Genomic DNA, 12,857 nt, shown 5'->3' with positions numbered 1-12,857 from the left:
TCGCTTAGCCTCCAATGGTTCAGGCTCAATTTCTTAAAGAACTGACAGGCTCTTTTTTTTTTCTCCCTAGTGAGCATGCTTGAGAATCTCAGAGCACACATCAACTTCCAGCCCTCACAGCTTTCAGGCTCCCTTAGAAAGGTAGAGACAGAGGTGTAGAAGGGGACCAAAGAGCTGCCTCACACCGATTTTCCTGCTTTAACCTTGTTAAATGGGCTACAGCACCTTGTGTTGGGTCTAAGACAATCTGAAAAAAAACAAAAAACAAAAACAACCCTGATCCAACCCTGGACTCTTCCATGAAGACAAACTGCTTTGAACTGTGCTTTGAATATGTACCTAAAGGCAGACTTTGAATGCAAGAGTCACCGGCAATTTGCCCTCAAAGGAGGGCAGGGCCACTGCTCAGGGAGCCACATCCACTCTGCTAGAGGTACACGTCTTTGTATTTTGTATGCTTATTTTTCACTGAGGGGAGAGGCTCAGTGGGGGAGGGGACCAGGCACCCAGACTCATCTTAACTCCAGAGTGCCTGATGTAGTAGATCTTCACTGAGATGGTCACAGACAACCCTCTGTCCTGACTTGAGTATTTATTACAATGAGGCTACCTGACAATGTTATCCTTTCGCCACCTCAGCCCACCCATCCCACATGAAGCACCCATACAAGAGGCATCTTCAAGATCTCCGCTCTGACCACGAATAATAGTAAAAATAAAAGAAAACGGAACGTTTCCAACAGAGGTCAGACAGATTACAGTCTCAGTTTCACATGGAACATTTCTTTTAATGTGCTGTATCAATGGTAAAACAACATCTATTTCCTATCAGGTCCCTCTTCTGGAATTTAGCCATACGTTATCATTGATTTCTTTCCTCCCCTTCCTCTTGCCCCTTTAACTTTTATTTGAGAAGAAAAATAGCTCCAGCTTTCCCTAGAAGTTTTCCTGCCAGCTCCCCTCTGCGGGTTCTGGGGCAGAGGAGCCCAGCGCTTGGAGCAAGCCCTCTCCACAAGCCGTGGCACCCTCACAGCCTCGCAAAACCTCAGGTCAAAGGATCCAATGGAGCGGCTGGGGAAAACACTTGTCTTTATTATGTATATTAAATGTCTAGTTACTTAGGCTCCGACTTAAAAAAAGAAAAGAAAGACCCCTAAGTATTACCATTAAAAACACCTAATCATCTGATTACCCTGGGTTCAGTAATTGTTTGAGTGGCAGGAGGCAGCCCCCCAACACTTAGCACTTGGGAGTCCCGGCGTGCAAGGATTTGATTTGGGGTCAAAAAAAAAAAAAAAAAAAGGAAAGAAAGAAAGAAAACATTTCCAGCCTGGCCTCAAGGTGTGTATTTGGTTAGTGACACATGAAGGGCCCCGCGAGGTGTGAGCACCCACTAGGTTATCCCTGGTCCCTGCTAGCCTACCCAGACTTTTGGCCAAGAGGCTTTCCACCCCAGCAGAGGCGGTGGGCTCCGGGGAAGTGGGACCATAAATTGTCTGGAACACTCCCTCAGCCCGAGGGCCAGGTCGGGGACAATAGGGATCGTGGGATCAGCGGGACTGAGGAACGCAGGGTGCAGGGAAAGTCCAGAGAGAGCTGGGGACTGCTCGATTTCCGCTGCTCACACAGAAGAGCAAGTCCTGCAAAGGAATCGCGCTTTCCCCCGTCTGCCTTCCCCATTAACAATCCACTTCGAGATTAGAGCAGGCGAAAGGGATTAAAACCGCAGATACATGCAAATGTGAAATAATATTGCAATCGACCTTGAAGGGGTGGGGATAATTCGCCAGGGTTTTCCTTGGGTGAAAAAACAAACTGCCTCTCTCAGGATCCCCTCCACCGAGGCTCCACGAGAAAGATGCCCGTTTGTTTCCCAATCCGCTCCAGTCAGGACACGGTGTCGGTCCCCCCCCCCCCATTGACCTCTCAGACTGTCAATTTCCTCAACTTTCCCAGCCGCTGCCTCCTCTGCCGCCCCCGCCCCCCTCCCCCACGCTTGTCGACCCAGATGCCCGAAGAGATACAATGTTTGTGCCCTTGAACACACAAGGCTGTAGAAAGAACTGTAATTTGGCCACAGCGAATGATTTCTTTCTTTTCTCGCGGAAAATGTTTATTTTGTACTAAGAGGAGTACATTTGAAAAAAAAAGGAACCCATTCTAGTTTTGAAACGGATTTGAACTTTCATCTAGAGGAATTATTTGACCCCTATGCTGGTACACAAGAAGTGGCCAACTTCTTTCAGAGTTGCAAGCAAAGGGTGCGACGGGACCTCTAGATTGTGTGTGTGTGTGTGTTGGGGGGGGGGCGGTGGGGGGGACAGGGACGGGAACAGGGACGGCAGTGGTCCAAGGCGAGCCAAACTGTTTTCTCATGCGCAAACGCGCAATCCATTCCATTCGGAGTTGGCTAAGAGGGGCAAGTCTGTTTCTCTCTCTCTTTTTAAAAGAAGATGATGAAGAAATGACCAATAGCATCTCTTTGAGAAGCCCTTGCGAACAAAACCAGACCAGCACCAGGGCACCTCAGACCCGCCCTACTGCGAGGCCCACGGGCCGTGGGAGCTCGCACGTCACCTGGCCCCCGGGGCAGGGCGGCCGCTCCGAGGGTGATTTTTATAATTTTATTTTTGGAAGTTCGGGCTGAATCTCGGCTACAGGGCTTTTGCCCCCGTCTCCGCTGACAGCCACCAGCAAACTTCAGGACCCCAAAGAGCGTCTTAATTTATTGATGCAAAACAGGTCTGCTTGGTGCCCTCCGTGCGCTCCGCCCTCCCCTTCCCCGGACCCCCCCCCCTCGTGTCCCTCCCTGCTCCTAGGTCCCCACTTTCGGTCCCTCCATTTGATCTCTAGGAAGCGCCCTGCCGCTCGGGTGCAGGAGCACGTGTGGGGGGTCGGGCCCCTCCCAACGGCCCTCCGCCAGGCGGGCCCCCGCGCGGGCACCCCGCGACCCCCGCCCGCCGCCCGGTCAGCTGACCCGGCGGGCTCGCCGCCCCGCTTCCGGTGGGCAGGTCGGCGCGGCGCAGGGCCGGGCGGCGATGCCGGGCGGTCACCGTGCGCGGGGCCGGGCCTGGGAACGCCTCCGCCGCCGCGCGGCTGTCAGTCTGGGGGTGGGGGGGGAGGGACTGGCCAAAGGGGGTCCTGCGGGAGTGCCCAGGAAACTTGGAGTAAGTTGGGGGCGCCGCAGGCCCTGGAAGGTGGCTCTCTCCTCAACTTGGAAGGTTAGGACGTTGGGGGCAGCGCCGCCAGCACGCTTCGCCCGGGGATTCAAAACTACAAATCTCCCGTTCGCATTCCCTCCCACGGAGCCTCCCTGTGGTCCTGCGTTCAGCCCTCCCTGCCCTTTATCCCGGTTTTCTGGAAATTCTTTCCCAATTGCATTTCCTCCATCCCCCCTTTCTTTCTATCTGATATTTTCCTTTTGCAATCTCTTGTTTTCTCTCTTAACATTCGTCGGTTCTCTCGGCTGCTTCTTTCACGAGTCCAGATTTATCATTGTGTTTTGAAAACACAATTTTTAATATGTAATTAGTCTACCAGCAGGAGGTCAGGGACACCCCGCCTAAAAGTACTCCCTGCGTGGTCAGAGGCAGCAAGTTCACCAGGTGTCAGGGAAAAGTTAACAACTCGACAAAGCCATCTAGCTCAGTGAGCAAAGTCCCATACTGGTTTTTGTTCTATATTCTCATAGCAGTTCAGGAAGACGATTTTTCTTAAAATGATACAATCTTCAAAAAAAGAGAGAATACTTTGCATAGGGAAGTTCTTCAGAATTAAGACTGTGTGAAATTTTTGTCTCGTGTCTAGTGGTATTTTAGCAGTGCTTAGCAGTCTTTAGAGATTATACTAGGCCATTTTAAGAAATTTAAACAGTACCTTTTAATGACTATTTGGAAATGTAGTGGAAATGTTCCCAAAGCACCCACCCCCCTGCAAGATTGATCAGTCCATAGAAAATGTCATGTTGTGTTTTTTCACATTGCTAAGCAAATTTGAGTTTTTCTGGGTTGTTATCTATTATCAGGTGAGTGCACGTGAGGCTGAATATAGCATAACTTTGTGTGTGTGTGTGTGTGTGTGTGTGTGTATGTTTTCCTTTTCCTTTCTCCACTCCTGGCACATTTGTTGTTTTCTTATTACAATTCGGAGTTTGTCCTTGTTTACAATTTATTTACTTTGTTGAATTTTAAAAACTGGCTGGAAGTCAATTGAACATGTATCTTAAGTTCTTTGTAGGCCAAGAAAAATAAAGATGCATTTAGAAATATGCCTTTTATGCTTCATAATTATTAATTGACATTTTATGATGAATAATTAATCATTTGAATAATTTTCGTATCTCTGATCTGAACACATATTTGCATATCTAATACTTGATTTTGAATGTATTTTTAAAAAAATGCATTCTCTCAGGACGAAGAAACAAAATATTTTAATGCAATATTTCTCTTCTGTACTCGTAAAGGTTTATTCATTGAGATGCAATTTTCAAATATCTGTAAAACTTCTTAACAATTTGTAAACCATTTACGTAGCAAGCACATAGAACTTTGTGACAGACTACAATTAATCAGGAGCAGTCATAGGGTCTGTAAACTCAAAGTCACTCTTTCCCCAAATCCACATCTATGTACTGATTGTGCACCGGACATTGTCATTCCAGTGGCAAAATTCTCATGGAATTTTGTCATCGAACATTGTAGTTATGGATCAAAAATTGAAAACTTGAGGCCATTGATGAGTAAGTCAGCCTGGTCCTTAGGATAAGTTTTCGTCTTATACATACTAACATACGGGTGAGTTTAAAGTTAATTCAAAATGACTGAGGATGCACATCTGTGTTGTTTTTCTATTCTGCAGACTAGTTGAAGTCCCAAGTTGGAATATTAGCCCTGCAGATTAAGATGTGTGTGACTACCGGCAATTTACTTAGTGCTTGTTTCCTTATCTGCAACATGTGTACACTAATCATTCTATCCCTTAGGATTTCTTGTGAGTTATGTGAAACAGTCCATGAAACTTCACTAAATAGTAGCTTTATTGTTATTGTTATTTTTATAATAGAAGGCTGAAAAGTAACTTGGAGACATACAGATAAAGAAAAGTCATTAAAATTACTTTTTAACTATTAAAACCAACTACTTAACTTTTAGAGTCATTTGTTGTAGTCTGTTGACAAATGAAATGATGTACCATTAAGGAAGAAACAAAATGGACAATGTCACAGGGGTTGTGATTCTTCAGAATTGTCCAAAGGATGTACAGCCTCAGAAGTGATAACACAGTATTTTCTGAATTCTATTAGTTCAGTGAATTTATGGTGTACAATACGGTCCTACTTGGGTGATAAGTATTTGAGGTTTGGGTAAAGGAATTTCATATAAACGTATGAACCAGCAATTTCTCCTGTCCTTTAGCAACAGACTGCTTTGGAGGGTAAGGGTTAACGGTGCAAAAGCGCCGCAGCAGTTTTGAGTAAGACTTGTAAAAAAAGAGGGCAAACTTACGGATTTGGAGACCAAGAATTTGGCTGTCAGAGCACTATTTGCTGTAAAACCATTCATAATGAACCGCGCACTCCCTTTCGGAACAGACGTTATTTCGGGGTTTGTGCTAATTTCAAACACTTATGGAGGTATCAGTGTAAAAGGAAAATAGAATTCCTTTGTATCTTAAATAGCCACAAATCCAGATTTTCTTATGCAAAAGCTAAGAGATCAGTGCATGTGCTAAGGGGGGGGGAGAAGATTGTGATATTTAATTCCAATACTAATGGATCCCCCCCCTTCCCTCATGCGCTACTCAAAACACGTGTATCTATTGGTAATTCTAAAAGGGTCCCTAAAATGCTTCTTTTTCCAAAAGATCTCTTTCTTGTTTCTGGCAGGACGAAACTACCCAAAGGGTCATTTGGAGATATGCCCTGGGCACTCAGGGGTGACCTGTACTTTCTTCTTCTTTTAGAAAAAAAGGAATGGGAACAGAAATGGTTTGCACTCAAAAATTGTTTTACCAAAACCAGACCTGCTGCTATTGGGCATCTTTTGACTCATAGCAGACCCTCTACAGGCGTTTGAGGTTTCGAGTCTTAATAGGGGCAGACAGTCTCAGCTTTCTCCCTTGAAGCACTTGGTGGGCTTGAAACCTCGGCCTTGAGGTTAGCCACATGACTACTAACTCGCAGCTTAGCAGGGTTCCACAAGTTGTATTCCACGACCTGGAAATAACTTTATGTTGTTTTGTGATCTTTGCATGTCTTTTACTTGAATAAAACATCAAAATGAGAAACTTTGTATTGCACCATCCCGAGCTTTTTATTTTTGTTTTTGCAGAGTTCTTTGTTGCTGAAATATAAATCCTTATCCTAAAAAATGTTTAGAGTTTTCATGGTTGCCATAATTATGAAACAATAACTAAGGGAAAAGTGCTTTGATAGGCTTGAGACAGTATTAAATCCACTCACATATCACTTCATTTGGCTAGCAGATTGGAATGGAGTACAACTTTTTGATTGATGAGAAATCCTAGAGAGAACCCATACCTTTCTCCAGCATTTGGGAGTCTGATATTTCATGGCTCTTTGAATTCTTCCTCCACGATCAACCCCAGGGACATGTGACAGCCATCGTCATCTCACCATTCACGTCAGGATCCTTCTGCATCACGTCAAACCCTGTGTGGTGACCCACTTCCAGGCCTCTTGGTCCCTGCGTTTCCATGTCTGGCTTTCTCTACCCACCCTTCCTCCCCGCCCTTTTAGACCTAACACTTACGCTCTTTTAAAAAAAATCTACAATCCTAGCTCAGGTCCCTGAATGTTTCCTCTGACTTTGCTGCCTCGAACTTCCCAGATAAAGTGCATTTTCTGGTCTGGTCCCTTCTCCTGGAGCCTAAGTAACCCCGACTAGGGAAAAGCTCCCTGCGTAGGTTCCTGGTAGCTCAGAGTTGGTCCCATGTACAAGCAAATTAGTCATGAGGGAGATGTCATGACCCAAGTATGTAAAGGAATAGTTTATATGTAGACAGTTTATTTTAGCACTTGTTGACTAGAAACCGAATGTAAGTATATTAGAAAACAGAACCACTGACATTGCCAGCAGCGATAGTAAACAGGGTGGAAAGGATACAGGTTTTAGATTTCGATAGACTGAGTTGGACACATTGACCTGGGATTACCAATTGTGAGCTCAACACAAGTTGTTTAACCCTTGGGAGCTTCATTTTGGAAACTGAAGGTTCAAGTCCACCCATAGGCATCTTGGAAGAAAGGCCTGGTGATCATCTGCTTCTGACAAACGGACCATTGAGAACCCTGTGGTGCACGGTCCCTCGCTGACACATGGGGGCTGCCATGACCCAGATTCACCTTGAGGACAACTGACTTTTAGGAAATCTCACTGAAAAAAGAAGAATGAGAAGGAAAAAAATGCTCTAAAGGACCATGGAACTGGTGGGGAGGGAGGTTTGGATGATTATATAAATAACTATTATTACAGGGTAGATTTCAGTCAATAAAAGTTCTGTCCTATGAAATATCTGGTATATATATGAGGTAAAATGATAGAAGAGTATGAGTTTTAGGGGATTTTCAAATTTCACCCATGTCTACATTTCACAGAAATTAATGTTTACTGATAAAAAAACTGGGAAAGTAATACACTTATAAAATTTCTTAATTTGTCCAAAAAACAGGGTGCTTGGAACAATTAACACCTTGATAGTAATACTTGAGCTGGAAAAATATACTATAAAATTGATTATATAGTTTATACTTTCATTTCCAATTGGGGGGGGGCAGGGGGGCGGTTTCCCTGGACAGTTCCTCCTGTAGGACCTGCTGTGGACGGGCGCCCTTTTCCTGTCAACTAAGTGTGGCGAAGAGGTGTCAATGTCCTATTTATTCAAGGGTAAAAGCAAGAGGTTCTTAATACTGTTCACAGCTCTATACCCTGTCTTGCCCAAACTTCAGTGGCTTGCAGGAGTTGTGCACTGGGCATGGGTGGGCTGGAGAGGGTGGTGGTGAGGAATGGATTAGCACTGAGAACATTGGCCTGTGTGATCTTCTCTCCCAGCCACCACCCTGTCCCTAGCTGAGTGCTGAAAGAGTGGGTTTTGTCTTTTGAAGGTAAGCCTATGTGTACAGTATGGACGTTGCTTTACTCTCTTGCTTGAAAGTTTGGAAGTAGGGTGGTGCCAGCAGGCCTTGGCATGGTCGACTGTGTGTAGGTGACCTTTCTGCCCTATGCCCTAGAAAAGAGGACCAGGCAGTGGGCACAGGGAGCATGATTTTCCACCGGTTCTGCTACACTGCAAACCAGACTCCCTTCTCTCTCTCTGGAACTAACTTTGCTCCCTGCCCCCATCCCCCAAAATACTGCTCCTGTCAGGTTTCCCTTTGGCCATTATGGGGCCCCAAGTCTGGTTGCTGTGGCAAAGGGGTACTTTTTCTGGGTTGAGGGAGGCTGGCTTAGCTGTTATGTGTGGCACACAGCTCGCCGCCTTCTAGGCAGAATTGAGCTGAAAGTTCACGGCAAATGCGTGGCTTAGGAAAACAGCAAGTAGGAAAAACGTTCCCTGTTTTCAAACCTCAATGTATCCACTGGCTAAGTATGTGGAAGTGTAGATTAGAAGCAGCAGCATAGTCTGAGGATATAGCACCACACATTATCATTTAGCAGGTAGATCGGCTATGGAAGCGTTTGCCTTCGATTTCCCTCGGCCATGGTGCAAAGGTGGTTTTCTATTTAAGTGTGGTTTACAGAAATGATGCTGTTCAGGGTTGGGCAAAATGTGCTGACGGACGCCATGAGAAATCCCATTGGACCGTGGATCTGGAGACAAAGTAATGCTTTTATAGCACTGAAGAAAATCATGCCCGCGGGGGCAACTTTGGACCACTGTTCACTTCAAATATGAGCATGCAAAAGGAAGGTGACCTATCACTGATGTATTTTCCAAACCACCTGGAAAAATGCCTGTTATGCCGTCAATATTTGTTGTTGGCTGTGGAACCTGTCATTCCTTTAAAAGCTTTAAAGGAATGTGAACCACTTGCCTATTTTGGAAGTGTTAACAGTCCTATGTAAGAATAAGGACAGATGAGAGAGGGAGCCAGTCGGGATCAGGGGCACGTAGACCCCTTTTTACCACAATGTACCCAATAACATTTCATAACTGCCAACGATTTTATTTTCCTCCTTCTGTGTCACTTGTATCCACATCCAGGAAAAATGAAGGAGCAAGTGTGGAATTGTGCGCATTTATTTCCTCTTACTTTAACTGGCTTTGATGAATCTTCCCATGGTTTGTTTTTGGGTACACGCATTAAAAATTAATAGGAGGCTTATTCTGAAGAGGAAAAGAAATTAGAAGGCGTGAGTGGAGCGGAGTGGTAAGGTTATGGTTTGCTAACAAGGGCAAGTGTGAAGTTGTAATTTAGGTTAAGTGCTCTCCCCCTCCCTCATTCAAAGCCAAACGCTAGTGAGTACAAGAGAACAGAGAAAAGTGGGCAGGTTGAGCAGCTTCTCCTTAATTAAGTAAATGGACAGGTTCTCCTGACCGACGGGCTGCGTGGTTTTTCTGCGAGCAGCTTTACCCTGGTGAAGAACAGAAACCGGTTATCCTAAGGGGTTAGGGGTCACTTTGAGCCCCGTTTATGATGCTTTCTTCCATAGCCTCTCTTCTCTTTCCTTGCTTCAGACTAGCTATTTCTCAGGACTTTGACCCCCTCTCAAGGGGCCCCCATGGTGAAGTGGGCTGTGCACTGAGTTGCTAATCGGCCAATGGTGTCACCCCACCAGGCCTATAGAGGAAGTCTTGGACGTCCAAAGGGGCAGTTCTACTTGGTCCTACAGAGGTCCTACAGTGCCTCGGGATGGACTCAGTGGCAGTGAGTTTGGCTTTTGGAGTTTTACCTTCTCTCCCCAGCTCTTGTTGTATGCCAGCAAGTTGATTCCTACTCATAGCGAACCTTTAGGACAGAGGCCAGCTGCCCCTTGGGTTTCCTAGGCTGGAATCTTTATGGGAGTGGTTAACCAGGACTTTTCTCTAAAGGAATGAGAGGTGGGTTCAAATCACTCATCTTTAGGTTTGCAACAGAGTCCTTAAACGCTGCAGCACCAGATATCCTTGGTAAGAATGTACACCAAAAAAAACAACAACACAAAAACCCAACAACACCAAATCACTGCCATCAAGTCAACACTGATGTGTCGTGATCTGGTAGGACAGGGCAGAACTCTTTAGAGAAGTAGAAAGTGTCCCCTTTCTCCCTTGGAGCCACTGGTGGTTTCGAACGACTGACCTTTCATTTAGCAGGCCAACGGATAACCCCTGTGCCACTAGTACTTCTTTGGTAGGAGTAGAAGCTGTTTATTCAGAGGAGAAAAAAAGAAAATAGCGTCTGAAGCTCAGCTTGTCTGATGGAGACCACAGACAATCCTGGAGAGAATTAAAAATTAGAAAGTAGAACAACACTCAAAAGCGCAGACAGATCAATTGGTCTGCTAGATGGTGGGAGGCCTGATCCTGTGGCCCCGGCACACACTTCAAAGGTGGGACCAAAGCAAACCACAGACAGGCCTGTAAAGTGAACAATAACACAACTGCAACCGAAAAGACAGGGTGTACCCCAGCTCAACACTTCTAAGTCAGGAGAGAAGGACCAGTTTCTAATAAGCGCCCAGGGAGAAAGTGGGAAGAGTATTGTTCCAGAGAGGGAATGGAAACGAATGTCAGGAAACAACAGGTGAGTCCATGATTGAATGGAAAACACATATACTCTGATTGCTGTCACTCACACCACAAGAAAAACAATGCTACGGGGAAACATAAGCTTGTCCACCGAGTCTATCGAGTCAATGTCAACTCATAGGGACCCTAAAGGACAGGGCAGAACTGCTCCGGTGGGTTTCTGAGACGGTAAACCTGTATTGGAGTCAAAAAAACCTCGCCTTTCGGCTCCCAGAGCAGCTGGTGGTTTCAGACTACTGACCTTTTGGTTAGCAGCTCGAGTAACATGACCCTCTACTTTGAGATTTCCATTGTTTGTACCTGCCAGAAACAGGATGCTTACTCAACTCTATTCTGAACAACACTGTTCGATACCATTGATGCAAGGTCGAGTGCTCGGTGCATGAATGCCTGCTGAATGAATGGATGCCTTATAAACAAGCCAGATTAAGGTTATAGACCCCCTTTCTACGCACGGCAAGCAAGAGTTAAAAGGTATTGGTGTGGGTGCAAAAATCACCTATGGACACAAGCAGGGCTATGATATTATTTTTGAACTCGAGGTATAATGTTTTATTTCCAAAGTGAACTACCTCAATCATTTACCAAGCAATAGAGATATAACAGTCCTTCAGTCGCTCACTTGCAAAGGAAATTTTCAATACAAATAAAGTCATACATATTTATACTAGGGTAATTCAAAATAACTTCCTCACATAAGCACTGCTACATTAAAATAAAATCTTGCCAACACTTCTGAGTACATTGCTTTAAGAAAGTGTGTGTGTCTGTGTGTGTGTTGGGGGGGGGGGGAGCTCCCTGTAGCGTCCGAACTATTTAAAAATCTCTTCAACATACATCAGTTATTCCTCTTCACATCACTGACAGGAATTTAAAAACTGCTTCATCAGAACAACTGTTACCCTCTCTCCTACTCTAGTTAGAACCCGATCTTCTAAAAAGGACCATATTTACAGCTTCTTTTCAGATCTCGAAACCATTTGGCTGATATGTTTTTGCTACATTTTCTTTCTTGATTTAATTCCGAGGGACATTTGCATGAACACAGAGGAGAGGGCGATGCGGTTTTCTCGTCTTGAGACTTCATCTGTTGCCAGTGCTTGTCCCCGCCTGAGAGCAGTGGCTGCCTCATAACAATTGCGAGACCAAGGCCCACACTGCAAAGGATGAGGACGCTGTTGGAGGTGATGCATGTGGGTCATATGATATTGAATTTCCTTCTAGGCTACTTTTTTATGATCAGGCAAAGCTACCCCTGGCACATGCCTTTGCCCCTGAAAAGGGTAGGGTGCCCTCTAAGAAAACCATACCCTGGCAGTTGCGATCCTGTTCAAGGTGTTGCAAATCATCAGAGGGCACTGAAGGGCAAAGACTAGTTTATGTAAGAAAGCTACACTTGGTCATGGAAAGTCGGAAAGGAGATCAAGCAAACTGCCCCAACACCGGCCACCTTGCTGTTTTTCAGGAGGATGACTATCAGGGTGAATTGGAAGCATCCTCAGCGACATGTACAAATGCACATATTCGAAGCTGAACTCATAATCTTCTCCAAACAACCCCGCATCCTGGGTTCCCTAGCTTGCTGAAGGACGACATTTTCCACTCAGTCTTCCAGGTGCAAACTCTGGGTCTGGCCTTGAGTCCTTTTCCCCTTGACGTCCACATCCAATCAGAGTACGTGCGCTGTATCCTACCCCTGCATATTCTTCAAAAGTGTGTCCATCTCTTTAAGTTCATATTCTACCCTATCTCAGTTTTGCATCCTTCCTTTCCCGGAAGACTGCACCAGCCTCCTAACTGGCCTTCCCGTTTCCAGCCTTCGCTCCCTCATATCTGCTCTTCACCATATCACCAAGAATAAGGGATGGATCTGAAAGACGTATCTGATTGTGTCACTGCTGAGCAGAAAAGCCATCGTTAACCCCCGATTAGCTAGCCTTGTGCTTCTCAGATGCCAAGAGGCAACCTTTATGGATGGTTTGATATTTACAGGCATTATTTTGAATCAATAGTACTCTTAAGCCTGTTTCTCTCCCAAGTACCGTTTTCACCCCCCTTTCTTTTGGATAAGAATGAGATTACAAGAAATGAAGTCAGTCGATCGA

Source organism: Tenrec ecaudatus, chromosome 13, assembly GCF_050624435.1.
Source record: "Tenrec ecaudatus isolate mTenEca1 chromosome 13, mTenEca1.hap1, whole genome shotgun sequence".
NCBI lineage: Eukaryota > Metazoa > Chordata > Mammalia > Afrosoricida > Tenrecidae > Tenrec > Tenrec ecaudatus.
The sequence above is the reverse complement of the archived record's forward strand: the minus strand, read 5'-3'. Positions refer to the sequence as shown.